At 51.0% G+C, this 22,071-nt stretch overlaps 1 protein-coding gene across 1 annotated transcript in view; it reads left to right on the top strand.

The window, feature by feature from the left end:
- Positions 1–22,071, top strand: part of LINGO1 (leucine rich repeat and Ig domain containing 1) — a 140,093-nt gene that overhangs the window by 14,171 nt on the left and 103,851 nt on the right. The gene's annotated exons all lie outside the window — the stretch shown is intronic.

Raw genomic sequence — 22,071 nt, 5'->3', positions numbered from 1 at the left:
TAAATTATGCACTTTGTAAGTCTCTTGGTACCAGCAGAAGTAGTGCACGCCACTGTGTCTTCATCCACCTGGTAACCTCGTAGCAGGGAGTGTCCTCTTGGCAATGGATAAGTTTCTGGGGTCCTTCTGTCCCTTGTCCCTTGGGTGGGCAGGGCTGCCTTTGCACCTCTGGCACCCAAGGGAGGAGAACAAGGCTTCCCTAGCTGTGGTGCTAAACACAAGATGCTCTGCTGTGTGCCCCGGGGCGAGGAGGAGGAGGGGGAGGAGGAAGGCAGACAGTGATGGGGATGGACCCAGGGGGTTTCTGCTAATTAGCGGTGTAACTAGCCATGGCACAGCCTGGCTCCTGGCAGATAATTACCTTGCTGGGTGCAGAAAGACTCGCTGTCCACAGGGACTTTAAAACCTCCCCATTCTTGAACTTATTTGGGAAAGGCAACTCAAAAAGAATAACATGGATATATATTTTAACAGAGCTATTTCTGCCAGGCAGGCAGGCCAATTTGTTACTGAGGTGACACATTTGGTTTTAACTAAAAGAATCAAGTTTTTTTTGGCTTTTTTTTTCCTTTTTCAGTCCTTAGGGCAGGGGGTGGCTAAGCCATGGGAAAACTGGGGGGCTGGTGGTTCTGGCTTCCTCGCAGATGAGCATTTCTAAGTTCATGGGTGTTTCAGAGAGCAGGGGGAGAAAAATAAAACTGGGAAAGATCCCAGTCTGCTCATTGCAGCTCGGTGAGATTTCCACGGAGCCGGGGTATCCTGCCATCCCTGTGCTACCGTGGCTGTACAGACGCTGCCTAAGGGCTGCCGGGAGTCCTGGCCACAAGGCTGGCTGCTCTGCCGCGCTGGGGAGGGCCCCCAGCAGCTTCCTCGCAGGTCCCCGCCAGGAGCGCCGGGGCTTTGCCGGGCAGTGCTGTCCCTTGTGTGCTTCTTGTGTCTGACGGGTGGGATCGCTGCCGGCCAAGAAGCATCTGTGCTCTCCTTACACCTCACACTGGGGCCAGGGACCTCATTAGCTGCCTCCATCTCCTCTCTCCTCCGTTTATCTCCAGTTTTTCAAATGTTTGCTGGGTTTCCTTTTTTTTTTTTTTTTTTTTTTAAATTTCTTTTCTTTTTCTGGCTTGAAGGGAGAAATGACTGTATGAGTCATGAAGTGCCCTGACAGCTCCCTGTGCACCCTGCCAGGCTCTACCGAAATCGTGGCTGAGGGGGGAGGGTTGCAGTGACTGCCGCCCGCACAGGTCCCGTCAGGGGGCACGGGGTGGGGAGTGAGGAACAGGCATCCCAGCCTTTTGCCCCTCGTCACCCAATGTCTGGTTCTCCTTGAGAGAATGGGGGCGACATCGTGACACAGGTTGGCAGGAGGGCAGCAGGGTGGGAACAGCTTGGGATCAAAGCCCGGTGTAACCCTGCCTCTCTCCGTTGGCTGTAGTGAATTTGGGGCTGTGCTGAGAGCTGGGGGAAAGGCTCTTGGCCACGTGCACGTGCCTTGTATGGAAATAGACTGACGGAGGTGACAGGATTGTCAGGCTTGTGGGCTTGTCCCCATTCCAGTGCACCCAGGATGTCTGCTTCTATGTAGAGTAAGGTCCTTGGGTGGTGCTCCCCTGCTGAAGGAGCGCTGCCACTTGGTACCACAGACCAGCAGGGTGCAGGAGATGGTGATTCCTCCTCCTCCTCCACCTCCTCGGTCAGGGCTGCAGGTGCCAAACTGCCTCTCTCCAGCTGCCAGCCCTGCCTTGGCAATCTCAGTCCCCCTTCCTCCACACCCCATCTCCCTTTGGAAAACCAGCAGTAACTCTTAGTCGGTGCTGTCTCATGGATCATTGCCTTGGAAATCCCAGGGAGAAGGGTGCTTGCTCACAGTCCCGTGTGGCCACTGTGATCCTGTGCAGCCCATCGCCACCATGGCACTGCTCACTGAGAGGGCAGGGCCATCCCAGCCTCTCCTTCCTTGCCGCTCTAGGATGCTCCCAGCATCGTGCTCGTGCTTTTAATAGCTCGAGCCCGAGCTTTCTAGCAGGCTCACCAGCTGACCTGGATACGGCCACGCTGTGTCTGGGCTGAGCTCCCCTGCTCCCTCCTCGTGTTGGGGTGGGCTGGCTTGTTGGTGCCAAGGAGGGGGCCTGTTGCACCCCAGGTTCTTCCTGCAAAGACAGCAGCATCTGTCATCCTGCCCACTCCTGCATCGAGCATTTCCAGTTCAGGCTGGGTAACAGGGATTGCTGCCAGCATGCGCCTCTGGATCTCTGCTCTGTGGGGGTCCCTTCTCTTTAGCAGGCGCTTTTTGTCCCAGATGCTGTTCTACAGAGAGGAAACAGGGACAAATTAGCATCCCTGGCATTTCTGGCTTTCCTCCCCTCCTTGCCTGCCTTCCTCCCCTCCCTTCTCTTTTTAAAGAGATTCAGGTCATGCCTGGAATTAGGGCTCCCTGAACTGCAGTGAAACAGCGTTTAAACTCCTTACCATTGATTTAGATGGAGTGGTTGGGGTTTGGTTTGTCCCCCACCCCTGCCCTCAGCTTCAGATGGGCGTTCACAGCACAGCATATTACTCTTTCTTTCATGGCCTTTGCCACTGTGGGCTACTCTTCCCTGCGTAGGTGGGTCTGGGGGCTCTGGGGGGCTGCTCCCCACTTTGCACCCCGCTAGCAACGAGATGCTTTTGACACAGAGACCTTGCAGGAAGGCATTTTATTTAGCCATCTTCGTTTATCACGGCGCTCCGGCTGGGATTAGACACAGATAAGACAATCAATAAATCCTCCCCTTGGCTGAGATGTGCCGTGAATTTTTCAGGGGAGGGTAGTGAAAGGAGGGCACCCATTCAAAGGCAGCACGATTGGCTGGAGGTGAGGGAGAGGACAGCCAGTGCTGTGAGATGGTGGCACAGAACGGACCCTGCCACGATCCCACTGCCGGTTTGTAAGAAGGCGTCTGTACGTGGTGGAGGAGAGAAGAAACCCTGTGCTGCTGCTGCGGCTGGTGTGACTGTGCTGCTGGAGAAAGTAGGTCAGGCTGTGCTGCAGAGCCTGGCACGAGCCCCCAGCACAGCAGGGCACCCACCTCTCCCCAAGCACCCCCTCAGCTGCTCTCCTCACAGCCAGGCACAGCCAACCCCATGCCAAAGGAACCCACTGACGGGGCTGAGTTGGCATCAGCTCCTTTCCCTTGTGCCTGGGCTCTTTGCCTCTGTCCAGTGGTGGCTCTGGGTGAGGGTGGCAGTGTGGGATCCGTGCAAGGGGAGAGGCAGAGCTGGAGGGAGGACAGAGCGGGAGGGGATGCTGTGCTGCATCTCCCCTGTCTGCCTCCTGCCTGCATCCCTCAGCCAGCCTCCTGGCTCAGGTGCAGATTTGGAGGCAGGAGGGATGCCCTAAGATGCAACTCCAGCATCAGGAGGGAGCAGCCTCTTCTCCATCTCCTCAGAATTTTGGGGTCTCTCATTAGCTGGGGGTGGACAAAGCTCAGGGACAGCATGACCCTCCTCCTTCTGAGAGTGTGTTCTGCATCATCAGGGAGATTTGGGGAGGAAGAAAAATGGTTAAAGGCAGAGTTTAACACCTAAATCTGCAGGGGTTTTGTGTGCCTCACAGGGCTCTGAAAACCTCCCTCAGAGAGGAAGGGGGGACAGGACAGAATGAATGATGGGGATCCTGTGGGTAGGGCTCAGGTGAGGCTGGAGGATGTTCCAGCTTGGCTCAGGAGGATGGCTCAGGTTATCACCACTTCCAGGAAGGTTTCTTGGCTGCTGGGGACAGGGGAAAATTAAGATGTTCTTCCAAGACAGAGATGTTCCAATTGCAAATCTGGAGCATTGCCCTGGCGCAGCACTTTGCTGTAACTGTAGGAACCTGTTGTGAGATGGAAGGAAACTTTGGAATGGTCCTTGCCACAGAACATGGCTGGGCTTCTGCTCCTGGCCACGCTGTGGGGAGGGATGCTGTGGGACTGGATCAGAGATACAGGAGCATGGCTTGCTGCAGCCAGGGCACGGGACTGCCAGGCTCAGAGAGGTGACAACCCCATGCTAACATGGCTCTGGTGGCATCAGGACCACGACCCAGACTGCAGAAGTGGGCAGGGACACTGTGTCCTCCAGCAAGGACCTGGTCTGATCCAAGAGGGCTGGTGCTGAAAACGCAGCGAGCCAAGCAGGGAAAAAATTGAGTGCGTACATCACAGGCAGGTCTGGGCTTTATTGATTTTCAATGAAAGGCTGTGTCATGAATTTTTCTCTCCCACTGTATTTGCTGCAAAGTTGCATCTCATCTCGAAGCTAACCACTAACTAGAGAGCTCATTTTTCCCCCTCAGGAGATGCCCTGGGGGGAGGCAGGTTTGCACGTGGTCTTTTTAAGTGTGTGATGGATGCAGCAGCTTTACTAATCCAACACCAGAAGAGAAAGCTGGTATTAGCAGCAGAAAATGTTATGTCCGGCACTTCAAGTGACTTACCGTGAAGGGGTTGCATGTGTGATGCATCTTATTTGATGGGCTGCTCCAGGATCCATCTGGGAATGGTGTCCTGCTGTCCCCAAGAAGGACAGGGCATCAGCTGAATGTTGTCACTGTGTTTGCTGGTTTGCCTTTCCTTCCAACAAGGGGAAGACTCCTCTAAAAGAGAGGGAACATAGTCCCTATGGCAAAACCCTTTTGGAATCTGCTGAGACATCCTGTTGCATCCTGCTTTTAAACTGGTGTTCAGAATCTGGAGCATCTCTTTAATCTTGAAGTCGTTGTTTTTAAACATTGAAGAACATTTGGGAGCGAGTATAGCTCAAAATGTTTTAGAAGACATTTCTCCCCATCTTCAGAAACTCTTACAGATCTTTTTTTGCCTCCTGATGAATGTGTTGAGAATCTGAGGGAAAGCATTGAAACCGGCTGAGGGGTTTAAAAACAGAACACCAATGGAGAAAGTTGGAAAGGCTTAGGATGGGTTTCTCTGGAAAAGAGGTAATGGAGAGGAGATGTTTGGCTAGCAGGGAGGTGATGGAAAGATGTTTTGTCCAGTGTTGGGTAGCACTGTGCACCACAGCAGCTCATGTCCTCACAGGGAGAGGCTGGGAAGTCTTGCAGGGTTGGGAATTTGGTTGGGAATGCCCTGGAAGGGTTAACTCTGGTGCCTGGATGTAGCTGGATGCACAGAAGCTGAAGTGGAGCAGTATGCAAATCTATCCACTTTCATAAACTGCTTAATTAGGCGAATGTTAATGAGACGTTAATTACTGTTGTGCCGGCGAATCCCACGGAACGGAGATTATGTTTCTCTTCAAACATCCAGTCTTAATTATAACTTGTGCTTAATTCCACTGTCTTGCTTGGGACGGAGCTGGGTAGGGAGGATGAGGCGCCAGCTCCCATGGCTGCCCGCCCGCAGTGCGTCTCCCGTCCCTGCCCACGCTGCAGTGGTGGCTGTGGATGCGCAGGGATGGAGCTGTGGTGGTGGCTCCAGAACTGCAGTGGTGGCCTGGGGACGGTGGCTGAGAATGCCTCCCCTGCAGCCATCTCTTTGTGCCTGGGTCCAGCCTGGCAGCAAACCCTCCAGGTGCACGTTGTGAGCAGGTCAGGGTGGAAAATCTCGTGTTGTGTGTAAAACCTCCCATCCTTTTCCTTTGTGGGCTTGGGAGGTCCCCGTTGGTGCCCTGTGTGTGCTCCAGGGATGCCACATTGCTCAGCTCCAGAAGTGGTGGCCCCAGACTGGGGCAGGGGAGTCTCTGGGGATGTGAGCATCCAGCATGTGCCCAGTCCTCTTCTTCCTCACTTTCTGTTTCTACCTGCCTTGGCCTTCCCAGTTGGATTGCAAATGCATTCTGTTACCTGTGCTTTGCAGTTCCTATGTTTTTTATGGTGAATTGCCAGAGATCTTGCTCCCACAGTGCCTGGCACATGTGAATATTTTTAAATTATGGCTTCAGCTTGGAGGTCATCAAGAGACCACTGCAGAGGTGAGCAGAGAAATGGCATCCCATTTCCCATTTGAACAGCTATTATTATTATTTTTCTTTACATGGCTTTTATTAAAGTTCAGGATAATATAACGCTTTCAAATGAGGTGATACTGAGCCATGGAATGTGCACCCTTGGGTTTTTGGCTGGTTTTCCTCTGTGCATAGCTGGTGGCTGCTCTGGGCTAACCAGGGGGTTCCCTTGGTCGTTGCTCATTGCTGCCAGCCAGGTGGCAGAGCGGACAGCATTGTAAGGCTGACACATGAGGCTTGGTCTCCATCAGGGCTTTGTTGGTAACAGTAGGGAAGATTTCTTCCAGTGGTCAGTCTCTTTTTCCCCAGGGAGGTGTTTGCCTTGCTGCTGCTGGTGGTGGGAGAGCCCACGGGCTCCACTCCTCCTGGCACGAGCTCAATGTCCTTCGCATCCCCAGCAGACAGGATTTTAATCACACACTATATCTGCATGCCTCAGAGCTTGTTGCCAGAATCCTGCAGCTGAGAGTAGTGGAAATCATCATCTCGGGCCCTCTCTGATGGCCAGCAGCATCTGGGGAAGCCGCTCCAGGGTCGGAGTCACTTTGGATTTCCACTGCGTGCCACTGAGAGAGCATGTTGTCCCCCGAGCGATGATTCTCCACATTGGGTGTTTTCAATTACAAAGGGTGTCAGCTTAGGTTTAGTTCCCTGTGTTTCTTTTCTTCCCTCTGTTCCGACTCTGCTGTTTGATTTCCAGACAGGTTTGATATTTCCTCTTCCAGCAAGCCGGCAAGCCCCGGGGACTTTTGTGGGCGGCTGGCTCCGGCGCCACTCCTTTGATTGCAGGCAATGTCCCTCTGCGAGGGATGGGCTGGGCCCTGGGCTGGAGGACCAGGAGCAGACGGGCTGGGGGCTGCACCCATGGCAGCACCCAAGGGGGTGGCACCGCTTGGGCTCCAGCCAGCTCTGCCTGCCTCCTGCAAAAATGGTCTGAGCATGAATTTTTTAATCTCCTAAAAAGCTTTTCTACCAGAAGAAATGTGTCCAGCAACCAGGGATTTTTGCCTTTTTTTCTTCTCCTCTGCATTCTGCATCCCTCAGTCTTGAAGTCTCTGTTAATTAATTAAGAATTAATTCGTTGCAATTCCTTTAATTTTTAAAAATGGCAGGATCCAGCAACATGCCTCCTCACAGAGCTGCCTGCTGCTCCCTCCTCCCCTCTTGCAAAGCAAATCTCGAACAAACAGAGCCCTGCTGCACAGTCAACAGCTGCGTGGGAGGCAGAGCCAGCTCTTTGCATACGATTCCAATCAAATACAGCGTGTTGGGGAAACATAGGGGACACCAAAGCCAACATGAAGGGGACTGAGAGAGGCTATTGCCTGCTTCGAGCCCCTGCTGCTGAGATCCCCCTGTCTGTTGGTGGCTCCTGTGCTGCTTTTTGGAGCCCAAAAATGCCACGAACATGTGCTGGCAGGACCAGGTGCTCCAGTGCAGCCCCACTGGGTGCCAGCACCTGGGGTGGGTACCCAAGGGGAGCATCACAGGCAGAGAAGCAGAGCCCCACATCTTAAAGCCTTAAAATAAAATAAAAGGAGGAGAAAGGAGGGTTTGGCTCAACGGTGTCCAAATTAGCCTTATTGTGCTGGGAGCTGGGCGTGGGGTAAATCCATGTGCACAGTACCATGTGTCTTTGCTGAGTGAGATGCTGGGCAATAAATGACTGTTTTTCATACATTATCATGGCCTGACAGAGGTGGTGCAAAGGTGATAAATGCAAAAGTTTGAGTTAACTTTTAGTTGTAGTTGTCTCTCCTTAGGGGGCAATGAATTCCCTTTACTGCCAGCCATTGGGCTTGTGCAGTTGGGACCGTTCTTGCTCTTAATTTTTCTTTTTTATTAAGGCCTGATAATTTGTTTCTCGTTTGCCTTCACTTGCCAGGTTGATGGCACCGTACCACTCACCTTGTCTGGATGTGGGGCTTTCTCTCTAGTGCTGAGTGTGTGCAAGGGGATGCTGGTGGGGGACAGAGATGCTCCTGGAGACATCAAGGCAGGGACACTGTGCAGAAGGGGATGCTCGGGGCTGTGGGAGCAAAGCCCTGCTCCACCAGGCAAGGGAGGGGAAAGCAGTTGTTCCCCAGCAATCAGCCAGAGTCAAGAAAGCAGGTCTTCAGCAGGAACCTGCAATATTAAATAGTCTTTTAATGAAAAATACATCTGCTGTTGAGCTGTCTTGCGGCCCGAGATGCGGGTGTGCTTTTTGGTTCTGCAATGGTTGCTGCAGGACCTTTTATTTTACAATATTTGAAACAAAACTGGAATCTATTTTTAATCCTTTCCCTTTCCCCCTTTCAGTCTTCTCTTGCCACTCAGCTGTTGTGCTAAAAGCTCAGTAAGGGTTTGGGAGAGTCCAAGAACCAGGCTGGGTGCCGAGCTTAGGGCAGGAGGACAACCCATCCCTGCATGGCCCCTTTGCCCAGTGATCCTGGCTGAGGCCATTCCACTCAGGGCTTTGCAAAGACAGGCAGATCTGTGGCTGGCTGCCATTTAGTAGCTTTAGCTTTTCAAGGAGGGAGGATTTTTTTTTTTTCCCTGCCAGATTTGGGGCAGACCAGGCAGGATCTCCTCAGCCTGGATTTCAGATTGTCTTATGGCAATTCTGCCTGGAGGCAGAGGTAAATGCTGGGTCACAACAGTTTGCTCTTTGCTAGTGCTTTTCACACTGGGATTTTTCAGCAATTCCCCAGAGAAACCAGCCATTGAAAAGCCCATCCTGCTGGTGAGGAGCAGAAGGGGCCGGTTACACGGGCTGAGGTCCTGTGCGGGGTATTTGCTGCCAAAGCCTGCTGCTTGATACATTTTAGCATCCTCAGAGATGGAGTTTGTGTGTTTGGGCAGTGCTGGCCCTGCCAGTGCCATGGGCTGCCCCCAGGAGCTGTCTTGCCTTTCCTGCCGCCTCAGAGGCCCCATTTATCCAGAGCAATGCGTGACCTTACAAAAATAACAATAAAGAAAAGGTATGTGAGAAACATCTGTGAAATAATAACAAGATCCCAGGAATGGAGCTGCTTTCATCTGGAAACTCTTTGCTGACTGTGAGTTGTTTCTGTCCCTCGTTAGAGAGGGAGCCAGGCGGCGATGCCCGCTCAGATCTTTCTTTACTTTCAAGATCCCCCCATGGCATCCTGCAGGCCAGTGAGCCTGGCCCCTGCCAGCACATCCCTCCTGCTGCTTGCTGCTCTTCTGCTTTTTAATCCCTATAATCAGCCCCGCATCCAAGCCTGGTGGCAGTGGGAGAGCTGGGCTCATCCTGGGCTGTTGCGCCTTCCCTGCCACCTTACATCCCAAGTGAGAGATGTGGAGGGGCTGGGAGCTGTGGGGTATGGAAACCTCATGTCTGGCCTGGCTTTGTAAGACTGAGCTGCCAGCTTTGCAGCCAGTCACCTCCCAGCCAGGGTAGATGCTGCTTTATTCTTGTGCCAGGTCTGGTCCAGACCCCTGGGGAACACCCAAGCAGTGCAAGTGCTGGCAGGCACTGTGAGCCTTTCTAGCTGGCTGGAAAACATCCACCAAGACATCATTTCTTGGGAAAAATCTGGTTTGGCCAAGCTAAAACACTTGTGGGACACTGTGTTGAAACCTGAGAAGGTTTTTTGATGCTGTCACATGTGTGCAGAGGAGTGTGGACTCTCAGGGCTGGACTAGGGGAGAGCTGCAGAGCAGGGTAAAAAACATGAAGGGACCACACTGGCAGGTTCTGGGAAGCAGGAAGGAGGATGGGGGGCTCTGGACACATGGAAAGCCCAGTGCTGGTCGTGCCTTGGGCAGAGCTGGTGTTTTCAGTTGAAGCCTGTGTTGCTCTGGCCTGCTCTGCCATCTGCCTGGCTGTTAACGTGTGGTTATTTGCACATGGCTTGTAAGGGCTTTCAGCGTTGTCCCTAGTTGGACTTCTCCTATAATAAAATAATTTTGCTGCTCTGGAAGGAGGCTCTTCTGCAAGCGAGGATTAAGGTGTATTTCAGTGTTTGCCTGTTGGTTCGTGGCATGAAGGGATGGGCGGTTGAAAGGTGCTGCTTCTGATTTTGAGGCTCAGTAGTTGAAATGCCTCGTGTTGAGCTCAGGAGAGGAGGGATTTCATGCAAACTGCTGGAGTTAAAAGTGGGGTTGTGCAGGAGGAACTGTGTCAGACCCAGGTTACATTGATGAGGTGGGGTGGGGGTCTTGCAGGCTCGTTGTCACCTTGGAGGTGAAGGGAGCAATGCGCCTGTGAGCATCTGAGAGCATGTTTGTACACTGGTGTAACATCCATAACGTGATTTCAGGTGTGAATACACACATTTACACTGCTGTACACGAGAGCAGGATGTGGCCCAGGGCCTTTGGTGGGAATGCAGGAGGCCAGAAGCAGTGTTTAAAGGCTAATGAAGAAACCCTAGAAAATTATTAGCTTTGCAAGCAGCATTCCTGTGTGCTGGAAACAGGGGTATTATGAAGTTCGCAGTAGGCCCTTGGAGATCTTCGGAGCAAGAGTGATCCTTGTGCCACGCAGTGATATTATTGGAAAGGGTGGCTTCACTGCCTATCATCTGTCTTTGTTGAGTTAGCTTCATGGACTATCGCCAAACACAGTGCATCTTTCCCTTGGCCGCTGACAACCCACCTACTTGGAGTGGGTGATGATTTTTTTGTTCCTCAGCTCCGCTGGAAAAAATGAGTGTCCTTGTGGGAGGGTGGGAAGAGAGAGCATTGCAGGGTGACATCCCCCAAGGAAAGAAGCAGATTGCTGGGCTTGGGTGTTCGGCTGGAGCAATGTTCAGTGTCCCACTGCCATCTCAAGGTGGTCCTGTTCGGCTCCTGCAGACTGTTGGGTTGGGGCATCACTGCCTATCAGGCTTGGTGAACTCCTCCCCCCCAAGCTACTGAGGGAGCTGCAAGCAGTGGCAGAGACTCCCACCTTCACTCGTGGCAGGTGTGGGGATGCTCTTGCTTGGCCTGAACCCATCCCAGGGCAGCCAGGCTCTCCTTGCTGTGTTGCCACTTCTCTGAGGCTCACCCCAAGCCAGCGTTCCCGGTGTAGGTGTGGCACAGGATGAGATGTAGTTCCCTTCTTGGCTTCTGATGCTGTCAAGGCAAGGAGTGCTTGCCATGCTCCTGATTGGGATGGGAAGCTTCCTTTGGACTTGGCACTGTGTCTGTGCATCCCTGCAGAGCTGTGCTGCTTGGGGAGTGGCTCCCCAGGGCTCTGACAGCAGCCGTGCTGGCAATGCCTGCGGCTGCCAGCCTTCCCGCTGCTGCTCCAGCCACGGATTCCCCTCTGTGCTGCTGCTAACATGAATTCCCAAATCCCCTCCATGTCAGACGTGAAGTGGTTGCTTTGCAATGAATTAGGTTGTTAGGGTTTTTTAAAGAAAAAGCCTGGAAAGCATCCCTTTGACCCCAGAACCACTGCCCAGAGGACAGGAGCAGGTGGGGGGAAGATGCCATGCAGGGAAAGAGGAGATATCAAATGGAGACAAGGGATGTGGGAGGGGAAGATTGCACTGGATGCCTCCCCTAGCACTGAGCATCCGTCCTCCTGTGCCAGCAGCCCCACCACTGCCAAGGCTAGAGAAAGTTTGCATTAGGGGTGTGATGCTGCTGGGGCTGCCCACCCTTGGCTGCCTTTCCCTTGCAGGAACGCTGTGGAGGAACCAGAATTCTGATTCCCTGGGGACTTCTGTGAGGGCAGCATCTCTCCGGGTCAAGGATTAAATCCATTACAGAGAAGCACTTGGGGGAAAGCCCTGGACTCGATGCACATAGAGGCTGATGCATTAAAACCATTTCCTGTGGAGATCTCCCACTTGGCAGGCAGGGAGAGGGGTCGGGCACAACCCCACCCCTGGAGCTACTCCAGTGCTAATGGCTTGCCTTGCTTGCAAGCCAGGAGCAGCCTGGTTACCAACCTGGTGCCAACTGGAGAAAAAAACCCTTCAGCCCCCAGCCCCTCCGAGGCCTGAGGCATCTGAGACCCTTCCCTGTGCCGTGCTGTCAGTTTTGGGGGGCTGAGCGGTAGCCTGGGGCTGTGCTGCTGCTCTACCAGCAGGTTATCAAACCTGAGGTGGTTTTTCCAACCATTTCAGTCCCAGCTGCAAGTGTTTTGCAAGGAAAAATATCCATTTACAGCGTTCCCGAGCAGCTCTAACCATAAACAATAAGTGGGTCCCTGGAAGGTCACGTTTTCTTGCTGCAGTCCAGCACCCGGCTGGGACGGCTGCCTGCATAGGAGGTACAGGCAGGTGCAGGCAGGCGTGCTGTGCCACTTTCTTCCTAGGTGTTGCCTAACAAATGACAGGATGCAAATAGTCTTAAAAAACTTGCCAGATGAGTAGCCCTTTCCCAGAATGGGTGCTGGAGTCGAAGCAGCCATTCTGATTTGCTTTGAAAAACATGTGTTTTTCACTCTTCGTGTATTTTTCCCTTCTCTTCCCTTCCATCTTGCATCCCCACACACTTCCTTTCATTCCCCTCCTTCCTCCTCCTTTTCATGAGCTATTTTCAAATGCTAGGAAGGGCGAGATCTGAGGGGAGAAGGAGTAACCGAAAGAAGAAAAAAAAAAAAAAAAAAGGGTGGTAAAATTATTTCACACATTTACGGGGAAAAAAAAAAAAGGCGTGGGTGTGGGGAAAGAGAACAGCTCCAATTCCCAGATGACAAAAAGCAACTTCATTCATTTCCCGACGTAATTTTATCAGGTAGGAAGGTTTAGTTACATTTCTGCAGCACTACAGTTCCCAGTGATGGCCCTAGGGTTCCCAGGTTGTCCCTTCTGCTGTGCTGCCCTGAGCTGGCACAGGTTTGGTGATGGGGCTTTGGTACCAGGAAGATGAGGCAGGAGGATGCCAGGTGGAAGGAAAAGTAAGGATGAGCTTCTGGAGAACATGGCTTTGGATTAAGCCAAACTCGGCCCTGGGAAGGGTATGGGAGATGTTACAAATATCACCAGCTTCACAGGAAGCATTTCTTGACACGTGGGCAGTATGTTGGATGGTTTCCTGTGTTTAATAAATAGGATTAAACCCAGCGACAACAGTGCTCACTGGGAACTAGGAGTTTGGGTTGTGATAAACTTTTTAGATGGCAAAATCTCTTTATGCTCAATTGTTTTTTCATTTCACTGAGAAAACTGGAAATAACTGTTTTGGCTTGCCTGAACCATTCTTTAAACGTGATTTGTTTGTCTCACTGGCCACACCAACTCATAGAAAAAACCCAAATCCCCAAGGAAGCTTTTCTGAGTAGCTCACTGCTGCGATGCTGAAGGCAGTGCTGGAGGACTGATGCTCTGGCTGTCCCACATTGAAGTCCTGCCCCCTTCATGGTATGGAGCTTTGGAGAAGGCCCCCAATGGGAGGAGGTTGGGGACCCAGCAGCAGGCATTAGCCTGCCTGTCTCCCTGTGCATGGGGCCAGGATCTTGCAGCAGGCTGGCATTTCACACTTTGGCGAGGGTGACATTTTCTTTGCAGCTTTTCCATGTTCGAAAGCTGGCATTTCACCCCAAGAGGAAGCTGGTATTTATAAGGCAGGGCACTGGCATTTCATTCATTGTTACCATCCAGTGATTCAGACAAGGTCTCTTAGCCAGAAAGGTCAGCTGGGTCTCTGCTGTTCTTTGCTGCTTTTCTTTCTTTTTCCTTTTTTTAATGCCCTGAGGGAAAGAGGGAAAAACGAAGCCACGCCACATACCAGAACTGCTGATTGCCATTTTTCTTGCCTTGAAAATTAAGGTCTGCTATGCTACATAAAAGCTAGGACTTTCCAAAGTCCATCTTGCAAGGGTGTCTTTGGCAAGGTCCTTATTTTGCTTTAAGTTCCAAAGGTACAACCCCAAGCCTGGTGCCAGGGCAGTGTGGGGCAGCATTTCCCCCAGTGCTGTGTCAGTGCTCACCATGCTCACCATGCATCATGGGGTTTTTTTTGGAGCTGGATCTCATGTTAGCCTTAGTATGCTTCAAAAAACCTAAAACTGCATCTTTTCTGGCCAAACATCACATTTTGTCCCCAGGGTTGCTCTGGGGATGGTGATGTTGCATTGCCCCTTCCAGGGACGAGGGGCAGGATGGGAAAATCGAGTGTGGGTCCCCGCTGTGACTCTGGGGCTCTTGTTGGACTGGGGCGATCTAGACACTGCCAGGGCCTGGGAAACAAATAAAATCAATAAGAAGCTGTTAAATTGTGCCTGAACCTCGCTAGGAACAGCGTGGGGAGTGCTGGCTGCAGAGATGTATCTGCTGCCACTCCGCGGGCTGTGGCACATTCATTAAGCATCTTGAAGATGGATACACCCCCCAGTTCACCTCCTGCGAAAGCCTGGGAATTTATTTCCTCCTGAACCGTGCCATCAATCACCGGTGACAGCACCGCCTCGGCACCACGTGGCTCAGCCGCCGAACAGCTGGAGAGGCATCGGGCTGGCTGCCCTGCCACATCGGGAGAGGGCTGCCTCGGACCCCCGTGCCCTCGCTGTGGGGAGGGGGATCCCATTCCCTTGCTCTCAGCACAACTGCTGGGAGAAAGGCTGTCCCGCGCTGCAAATGCCTTTGTGCACCTTTTTTTTTTGCTATTCAGAACTGCCTTGTGCCTGCCTGCAGCTGGTACCTGCGTCCCTTGGCAATTCAGTGCTGTCTGCATCCATCTCTAATCCCCAAAGGCCAGCGGCGGGGGAAGATGGTTCCTCATCTGCTCTCCCCTCTGTGCATCGCCCTGTGGTCCTGGCCCCTTCCTCAGCACCCTGGCTCTGCTACCATCCGTGCATTCCGTGCTTGCTGGGTGAATTCTGGGAGCTCCCAGGGCGCCACACTATGTGTGTAAGTGCAAGAGCCTGAAGTCTTGGCAGAAGAATTTTGCCGTGCCTGGCTTGATGCTTTTAGCTTTGATCGGAGCACCCAGAGAGGAGCAGGACAAACCCAGCGATCCGGGGCAGTGTGCAGGGTGCTGACTGATGTCTGAGCTGCTTTGCCTCCCCCTTGCTGAGCTGCTTTGCTCAGTGATGCCCTGGACTGGAGGGATGTGACAGGTCCACTTAGCAGGAGGAAAGACCTGCTGGAGGGGGCTGAGTGACCCTTCTGCCCTGCACCCAGCACCCTTGGCCCAGCCCTGTCTGGACGCTGTGGCCACCCCTTTCCTTCCTGGCACGGACATTTCACCCTCCAGTGCCTTCCTCTGTCAGCCAAGCTGCACATTACTTCAATTTATGCAGAGACCTGAGTTTTACTTCTTCCTGTAATTTCTTCTGATGCATTTAGGTTTTTTCCCCATATCATCTAGGAACCTACAGATTATCCAGTAAGAGCAGAATGAAGACTTGTCAACCTTTCTTACGTGCTCCTTGAGATGAAAATAACTTCCTGAACCCCTTATAATGCTTTATTTTCTGCTACTTCTGTTATTCTGAGTATAATTTGACTGACTAAAGGATCTTGAAGCTAAGAAGAAAAAAAAAAAAAAAGATAAAGTAGACTAATAATAATAATGGTAAAAACTGCTCCCGAGAGGCTGATAAGGGCCTGGAAACTCACACACAGGCACTGCCTGTCAGGGCAGGTGTGAGCCTGCTTTTGTTCCCCAGCTCCATAAGCCAGTGCTGGGAGTAGGGACAGCCGGTCTCTGCAAAAAATGGGATGTTTTTCAAGAGAAGAAAGATATTGTGTCCCCTGTGATATGGAAATGAGCAGGGAGGTAAGGGCAGGGAGAGAGGATTTCTGATGGTAATGAGGCTTTACACTGTCTTTCTTGCCTTGCCTCCATCCCTCCCTTTCAACTGTAGGATGGGGTTTCAAAGGCTGTTGTATTCTTTTCCTTGGATTATTTGTCATGTTTTTTTTAAGCTTGCCTGTTGTGGTTTTTAAAGATAAAAGGTGGGAGCCGCAATGAAGGGAAATTTTGTGAGGGCTGGGAGGTGCTTCAGGGGTTATGGTTACTGATGTGATCGTGCTATGGGCTCTCATAGGTGGGTTAGCTGGGCTTAGGAATGCTTTTTCTTTCCCATCTTACAAGCCTCAGCACTGCCAGAGAGGGATGTGATCTGCTGTCTAGAGCAAAGGCTGGTGCCATCCCAGAGCATCATGTTACAGCTCTGTAGCACTGGTGGAAACCAGCCCCTTCACAGTTGTACGCCACTTACATCTCTTGGATGTTGCTTGTACACATCCTTATGGCACCTCCTTTGGAGGAACAGCCTCTCTTCCCCTTGAGATGGCTAAAGACTGAGTATTCCTCTTGCTGCTAACTCAGCAGCTGCAATAGTCCTTGTGACAGTCACAACTGGGCCTTATTTTAGTCTCAGTTTGTCTAGATTCAGCCTCCAGCCACTAACTCTGGTCCAGCATTTGTCTGCTGCCTTGAGGAACACTCTGTATTCTAAACCCCTACCTCATGTGAGAAGCTGTGCCTCTCGATGGAAAGGACTGGATGCAAATTTCTTGTGCAAACATTTTCTGGTGGAAAACTAAGGTTTGGGCTGAGCTCAGTTTGTCAGGTAAAATATGTGCTCTCTGCTGACCAGGTGAAAACTATCTCCTCTGCAAAGCCAGTGCTGCTGGCCCATGGATGTAGCTCCCAGGGAAGGAAGGTGGGGAAGGGACAGCTTGGGTCGAGGGGAACGAGGGGGCATGGAATAATCTGAAGCTGCTTCTGGGCAGTCTCAGGGTTGCTGTTGCCTCTGTGTTGCTGATGGCCACTGAATTCCTGCGTGGCAGGCAGTGCAGTGAGCACCTCGGCAGGGAGGGCAGGCCAGGCTGAGCTACATTGTCATTGCTTTTCGTCTGTTCTTGATCTGAGAAACTTCACTGAACCTCCCAGGGGAGCTCCCTGCCCCTTCTGCCCTGTGTCGAAGGACCACTGAAATGTGGCTGCTTGCAGAAAGTGCTGATGCAAACCCAGCTGATGCTCTGCCGGGCTTCCGCGGGTCAGGAGGGCTTGCAGGTCAAATCCGCTCTTCATGCAGGAGCTGTAAGCAAAGATGCCTCATGGTGAGCTTTGCTGGTGTTTATTCTGGAGCTCCCTTTTTAGCTGAAGCCCTTGAGCCACACTGGTGTTGCTCCCGCTCTGCCCAGCAGACATTGCTGCTCAGCTGTTTGGTTTTATCCCTCCCTAATTTTATAAGAAGTGACAGTAAATCTATCCCGTACGCACAGGACTGTGTGGGGTGTTTAAACAATCATTCCCATCCAGATGTGGTGATAGCTTTGGGGTGTCTCTTGGCAATGTGGGTTGGTGCTGGGTATATTACGCCATAAAAGTTAATGTTCAGAGTCTGACATTCAATCCCACAAGAGCAGGAGGGTGTTTGGCAGTGAACTGTGCTGTGTGGGGCAGTCCCATCGCCCATGGGTGCTGGGAGGGTGCCCAAGGGGTGCCAGGGATGTCTTCTATCAGACCTTCCCAGAGACACTGCCATAGAAGGGCTCCCAAGCACAGCCAAGGGTACCCACGCAGTTTGTCTTCACATCCAAAAAGACCATTAGCCTGGGAGGAGGAGGAGGAGGGGGAGCAAGGGGACGCGGCAGAGGAAGATAGGCTGTGGAGTGGAGGATTTGTGGGAAGTTAATGGGCGGTGAATTGGCATTATGCCCCGGCAGGTTCTCATTTCCCTGCCTCTGTGCTGGCTCATCCCCACCCCAGTGCGGGGAGGGACCATCCCCCCTGCCACGGCCGCACTGAGCTGGGCAGGGCAGGGCAGGCAGGCAGTGCCAGCCTCAGGGGTGCCTGAGGAGGGGGATGCACCCACAGCTGGGGGCTGCCCCAGCACATCATGACCAAGGAGCCAGGGTTTCTGGCTCTGAGGCCTCAGGCACACAGTGGGTGGCAAAAGGGATAAAGCAGAGAAAAATGAGGTTGCTTTGCTGCTGCCCTGCGGGTGATGCTGAGGGAGATGCTCCATTTTGAATCAAATCTGGATCAAAGTGGAGATAGCTCCTCTGCTACTTGGGGATGTATAAGGCTGTGTCTGAGCTCATAACGTTAGGGTTAAAGCCATCTCCTTGCTCTGCCTCACTCCTCAGTGCTCTCAGAACAACTCGGTATTTGCTCTGCTTCATATTACACTGTCTTGGAGGAGCTGGAGGGAGATTGCCATGGCTTCCCCTCTGGGCAGGAATGGTGGCTGGGCTTGGGCTGTGCCTGCTCTGAACTGGGAAGGATTCTGACTCTATAGGAGAGTTATTTTTGAGACTTCCTTAGATTTGAGGGCTGCAAAGAAGTTTGCTACCCAGCTTCTTGCTCTGGGGCAGGATACTTCCCCCATCAGCTCAACCTGCAATCCCAGGGCAAGTCCCTGATGAGGAGCCAGGGTGCAGCAGGGCTGGGGGCTGGAAGCACAGTCCAGCCCAGTGGGAAGCATTGCAGCTTTCCTCTCCACGGGGCAGAGAGAGAGACCATTGCCTCAGCCAAAGCAGAAATTTTCTGGTGTTGTTATTAGCTCTCCGTCTCGGAGACAACAGCTCTTCTCCCAGGCCTGGAGAGCACTCTCAGCAGCAGCACTGTGACCATTTAAGGCTTTCACTGTGTCCACTGTGCCCTCGCCATGCCACACCAGGGAGGGCTCTGTGCTCTGGGAATGTGACAGCAGTGCTTGGCATAGGGTCAGGAGCATCCTGATGGTGGCATGCTGGGTTTGGGAGCCACCGGTGAGGGATCAGCTCTGGGGGTGTGGCTGCAGGGGCTTTGGTCCTGACATCTGCTTTTGCCCTCCTCCATGTCCCTGCTGCTCAAAGCTGAGACCTGCCTGGGGGAGGTCCCCAGCAGCAAGGGGACATGGTGGGATGGTCACCTGCAGGCCAGACCCTGCTTCATCCAGCGGTTTCTGCAAGACCTTTTCCCTGCTCGCATTCCCTTTCTCAGGCCTGGATGGGTGAAATAGACTTTACAGCCCCAAATCCCTTAATCTCCAGCATCCATAGCAGCATTAGCCAGACTACAGGAGTCATATACACACGAATTGCACTCAGAGGAGGACACACTCACAATTTCATGCTGGAAGGAAACATGTTATTCATTTTCTCCTGTCTCCCACCCATCTCTGCAGAAGTACATGGAAGCCATGATAGGGATATGTTCAACATGCAGAGAAATGTCACAGCTGAAATACAACATGCTCTCCAGGCAGCCTTGCAGGAGCTGCACGGGGTGACATCTGATGAAAATGGGGCCTAAAGCTGCAGCACATCTAGCTACTAACACTAAGGAAGTTATGCTAAGCAATTAGTATCCTTTATTTCTTTACAATCCTCCCTTTGTTTTTCTTAAGCATTCCTGCTAATACATTTAGCAAGGCTTGCAAAGCCTTTCAAAAAGCATGATCAGTTTGCATAATCGTATCTACAAAATGATTACAAGCACCAAACCTAATAGACTTAAAGCTAGGACGATTACCACTGGGTGGAGCAGGAGGTTATAAATTCCTCTGGCTGCAGATGACCATCCTAGGAGAGTTTCCCACCAGTGTTCTCCACGCACCATATTTTGTCCACATTATGGTGTGCAGTGATTAGAATTTTTTTTCCCATCAATTCATGTATGTTTTAATAGTTCATGTAAGTCACCACGTTGTGATAATTTCCTTACCAGCGTTGAGATTAATTCCAGTCAAAATAGGTAACAAGTCTTTAACTAGTGTATAATTAGACTGTAACAACTGGTGGGATGTAACAGGAGCTGTATAATTAAAACCATACCCTATAATTCTAGTAAAGTTACAAATTCAAATATTTGAATGATTACTTGTATATACAGTAATATCACCTACAAAAATAAAACCACAAAGGGTCCTTAAGAAAACACATCCTTTTCCAATATATATAAGTGTAGTTTTAGGGGTTTCATTGGCATATGTTTCAAAAATGACAAATATTTTGCTCAGTGTCAAGACATGTCTTGGGCTTTAATGGTGTTACTTTTACAAATGAATCCTTGTTGTTCCCATCAACACCAACTATTAGCCATATGTGTCTGCTTTGTGTTATCCGTAGTTTATGTTCTGTTGGAAGGAGTATGATCCCGTTGTGATTTGAAACAACAATTGGGTATATGGTGTATACTGAAGCATTATATTACTGAGGCAGAAACTGTGACCTTATTTTTATGGGGTCATAACTGTCCAAATACCACGAGGATTGAAATTCTCTTTCAAACTGAGTTGTGTTGTCCCAAATTGCTTTTCAGATCTCTGTGGGTAAGGTGCCTTCTTTGCCTTCCCTCATGTAGGCACCCTCCTGTGCCCCTGTAGAGTGCATCCACAGTTGAGTGTGGATACAGCTAAGAGTGGGTGAAAGATTGCCCTGGACCAATCCAAGTGTCTCTCTTATTAATTTTCTCCCACTGAGGCAATCTATTAGATAAGAGCCATTGATTAGTCCCCAGTACTAATAGAGAGGATCACAATGGGTGTTCTAATTGCTTAAATCACTTGTTGTTGCACTTAGTTTATTTAGGAGTACTTCAACATCCATACCATTTAGGACTCCAAGTCCTGTCCCTGTAGTACCAGTTGCATCCCTTTTTGTTTTGCTTTGAAGGGGGCTGAGCAGAGAAAGGGTAGTGAGTCCTGGGTCAACACTTCCACAAGTGACATTAACCTTTACTATTACTTTTTAAACTATTATCTGTCATCTTGTAACAACTGGTGTTAAGTGTTGAGCAGCAAGTGATATTACTGAGGCAATGATACCTGTCCCTACTGCTTCCCTCTGTCAAGGCTAAATTATAAACCTTATCTGATTGACAACTGAAAGTGAGAGCCTCCCCATCGGGGGTTTCAGGAATTGGGAACCTTGTTCCTGTCTTCCTTCTGGGTTTTTTTAACTTTCCACTAATCCGGATCATCCATCATTTTTATCCTTAGCCATGCTGTGGCAGTAACAGAGTCATTAATACCAAGAGTAGTGAGATGTCCCACTCCACTCTTGGTTGATGGGAGAGTTTTTCCAGGAGTCAGTCATTCGTCAGCTGGCTGGCCAGTTACCACCTGCTTGATGTCAGAATGGTGTATCCAACTTTCTTTTCCTAAAATTTTAGCAGCAAAATAGGGACGCAGTAAGATGGTATTTGGCCCTTCCCGCTTGGGTTCCAATTTGAATTTCCATGAGAACACGTTAATTAAAATTACATCTCCAGGTTGCATATCAGGTACCTGTATTTCCAGAGGCGTGGGCTGATACCATTAAGCATATTTCTCTTATTTTCAACACCCTTCTGCATATATATGTTGTGTTGGGTCAACCATCCATCAGATGAGACCAGCAGGTATCTGAACTCCTTTAATAAGGCCCTGGGTCATCATTTCATGTTGTGGAGGCCTGGTAACTGATGTATTATCACTAGGAAGTGTACTCATTGAGGCTATGTCAGCTAAAGTATTTCCTTCTCTAACTTTTATAGTGGCCTTGGTATGGGCTGGACAGTGTATTACAGCAATTTCTTTGGGTGCTGGGCTGATTCCAGCAGTTGTGAATTTCTTCTCCTTTTGATACTTTTTTCCCCAATGATGTGAAAAATCCTTGTTCCTGCCATAGCATTGCCATTGTATGGCACACCCTGAGAGCACACCAAGAGGTTTTTGGCTTGTTTCCCTTTTCCCAGATGTTCTGTACATGTCAGGGCTACCAGTTCACCCTGTCTTTGCTGGGAGTGTGCTGTGGTTACGCTAAGCAATTAATATCCTTTATTTCTTTTCAAGGTGAGGAGCCAGTCCCTCATCTTTACAGCTGGGTGTTTGTATGTCCCATGCCTGGTGCTGCTCCTGTTTGCAGAGCTGATAACTGATGGCAGGGAAGACTTTACTGTCTGAGGAATACTTATGCAAACAAGCACAGTGGTTTAATAGGGAACACCCGGAGAAATCTCTAAAGAAAGCGCAGTAAATTCCCCTTCATGTGGATTTATGGAGAGATTTTTCACAGATATTTATGGTTTCCCAGGTGCATTGTTGTGAGTCCTTAGCACTGATTTGCATGGTGTGCTCCAGGAGCTGATGAGAGGAGAACATTGATGGGGCAGCCCCGTGTTCATACCAGGACGGGAGCAGCGAATGGCTCCTTAATCCCCTGGTGAGTTCCCATTGTGTGGGGCAGGTTGCAGCACCCCCAGTGCCAGCTGAGCACCTGGAGA

This window comes from Manacus candei, unplaced genomic scaffold (assembly GCF_025592945.1).
Source record: "Manacus candei isolate 608988 ecotype Guabito, Panama unplaced genomic scaffold, ASM2559294v1 h1tg000119l, whole genome shotgun sequence".
Lineage (NCBI taxonomy): Eukaryota > Metazoa > Chordata > Aves > Passeriformes > Pipridae > Manacus > Manacus candei.
This window is presented reverse-complemented; position numbering and strand designations above follow the sequence as displayed.